Source organism: Orycteropus afer, unplaced genomic scaffold, assembly GCF_000298275.1.
Source record: "Orycteropus afer afer isolate SDZICR_OR568_19922 unplaced genomic scaffold, OryAfe1.0 scaffold00185, whole genome shotgun sequence".
Taxonomy (NCBI): Eukaryota; Metazoa; Chordata; class Mammalia; order Tubulidentata; family Orycteropodidae; genus Orycteropus; species Orycteropus afer.
Genome location: NW_006921772.1, coordinates 2,743,583 through 2,746,340, shown reverse-complemented (window position 1 = coordinate 2,746,340; position 2,758 = coordinate 2,743,583).

The following is a 2,758-nucleotide window of genomic DNA, read 5'->3' as shown; positions in this document are numbered from 1 at the left end:
TTTCCTATCAACTTGGCTTATTTAAGGAGCTATGGTGGCACTGTACCCAAGGCATTTGACTGCTAACCAGAAGGTTGGCATTTCAAACTCACCAGCCACTCTGCAGAAGAAAGATGTAGCAATCTACTTCTGTAAAAATTTATAGCCTCAGAGACCCAATGAGGGTCACTAGGAGTCAGAATTGACTCAATGGCAGTGGGTTTGATTTTTTTTGTTTTTGCTTATTTCAAAGCATGTCCATTCTTGAAGTGACCTAAAACAATCCTCCATAAAATTTGTAATTTTGTATAGAAAAACACAATTTAAAATTCACTTAGGCCACTCAGTCCACATTGGTTAAGACTTTTTCAACTAAGGATTGTATTTAAACATCATTTCTTCAAAGGAGACTTTCTGGGTTCATTAGCTAAAATAAGTGTCCCTCTCATGTAAGGCCAAGATTTTGATATTTCTCATGGGCAGGCAGCAGTCCACAAAATAATGTCTACCTTGAGTTTCTATCATCCCCTCGTACTTCACGATCATTTATATAAAACCATCTAATAGGCAAAGACAGGAAGGGAAAGGTACACCTGCCTCCCACATGTCCAAACCCTGAAATGACACAAAATTCTTCCATCATTTCCATTGTTGAGCACTTATTTCATGGCCACACCACACAGCAAAGATGCTGGGAAATACAACCTTGCTGTATACCCCAGAAGGAGCTCTAGTGGTGTAGTGCCTAAGGCACTTGACTGCTAACCAGAAGGATGACAGTTCAAACCCACCAGCCACTCCTCAGAAGGAAGGTGGGCAATCCACTTCCTTAGTGATACTACCTCGGAAACCCAAGGAGGGGTCGCAATGAGTTGGATCTGACTCCACAGCAGTGAGTTTTTGAGTTGGAGTATACCCCAGAATAAGTACAAATTGGGTCAAGGAACACTGCAAAAATACATGGTAGTGATGTTCTCTTACCTCCTCTAACTTCACAAGGGGCGAAAGAATCACAGTCAGCAGCCCAAGGATGATTCTAATGAAGTCAGACATGTCACCACCCCCCAATCTCTTTATCATTCTGATACCAACTGTCCCTCCCAAGGTACTCTCTACTTCTCTGCTGGGTTCAATAATTCGTTGCAATGGCCACACAGAACTCACAGACAATACTCAAGATTATAGGGTTTATTTAAGGAGCTCTGGTGGTGCAATACCTAAGACATTTGACTGCTAACCTGAAGATTGGAAGCAATCTACTTCTGTAAAGATTCACTGCCTTGGAAACACAATGGAGGTCTCTATGAGTCACAATCAACTCAGTGACAGTGGGCTTGGCTTTCGGTTTGATAGGTCATAATTCAGGTTCAGAAGCACTCAAGATATAATTCTTTGATCAGAACAGTCTCCCTCAGCCATGCCCCTAGGAATGCTTCTCTTTTGCCCTCAGCCTCTCGGCCTGGCCTCTGCCCTGCTTGGACAAGGGTTACAAAGATCTTTTAGCTCTGCACAAAAACACTCAGCTTTCTCACTCCATGGGCAGACAAACCCCACCACTCTGTCTTGTGCCAGTCTCTCGGTACTCTGCCATCTCTGCTGTCTCTCACCAGTCTCTCCGCCATCCTCTCAGTACCTGAATCTTGGGTCCAAGGACACACTCCACTCCTGCCTTTTCCTTTTGAAGATAGTGAGGTCCCCCTTTCTGCCTCTGGGAAAGCTCATTTTAAGCTTAGTGGAATGACAAAACTGACTGATCCCAACATTAGGGCTCCATAAATCTTATTTGCATGGTTCCACTCAAACAAGGGTGCCATGCATCTTATTTACATTACTAACAAGCTATCCAATCCCTTTGGTAGGCCACAAGCATCTCACATTTGCATAGTTCGACCCAATAATCTGGTGGAAGTCACAAAACCTATGGCTAGAAAAGCCATGCCAAGCAATTCACTGCAATGCAAAAACCAAGAAATATCTGTTAATCTGAGGCTCAGGTCCCTAACCTTTATTAAATGTCCACTATCAATGATATATTTTGTAACATGGAATCATTCTCATATTTCTACTTAAAATTGTTTAGGCAAGTAGACACCAAGGCAGCTCCAGTGGGAGTTGAATTTGAAATTGAGGTATCAAGATTTCAGCAAATGTACATTAAACTGTAACACTTAAATCAGTAGAGAGTCAATGCAACATCTACATACCTGACCAGGATTTCATCAGAAACTGCTCTGATCTTGCCGTACCACTCACCATCTGAGCTGCAGAGCTGAGGAGAAGGCTCCTCCAAGGACACCAACAGCAGAGGAGGAGGTAAAGTTTTAATATTCTTAGGTCATTAGATGAGTCAACATAGTGATGTTGGAACAGGAAAAGTGAAATAAAGTGAGTATGTTTCCTTACACTGTTGTTTATAACATGTCCCATAGTCAGGTGGCCTTTTAAAAAAACATCTCTGAACTATGCCTATTGCAACTAATTTATTCTTGAAACTAGATATTCTTCAAGGATATTCTTCAGTTGAAAAAAAATAATTTTTTTTTAAATTGTGATTTGGGTGAAAGTTTACAGAGCATATTCATGTCCCATACCACATTTAATAAAAAGCCAGGAACCCGGGCAGAAAGCAGTCAGCCCCAGGGTTACAGGTGAGGAGTGACAACTCAGGGATGCCCAAAGTAGCAAGCAGGAAGAGCAGGAGAAAGGGGATTAAAAGCCAGGAAGCCAGAGAGAAGAGCAATTAGCCGAAGGGATTAGGTGAGGAGAGGAAACTCAGGCC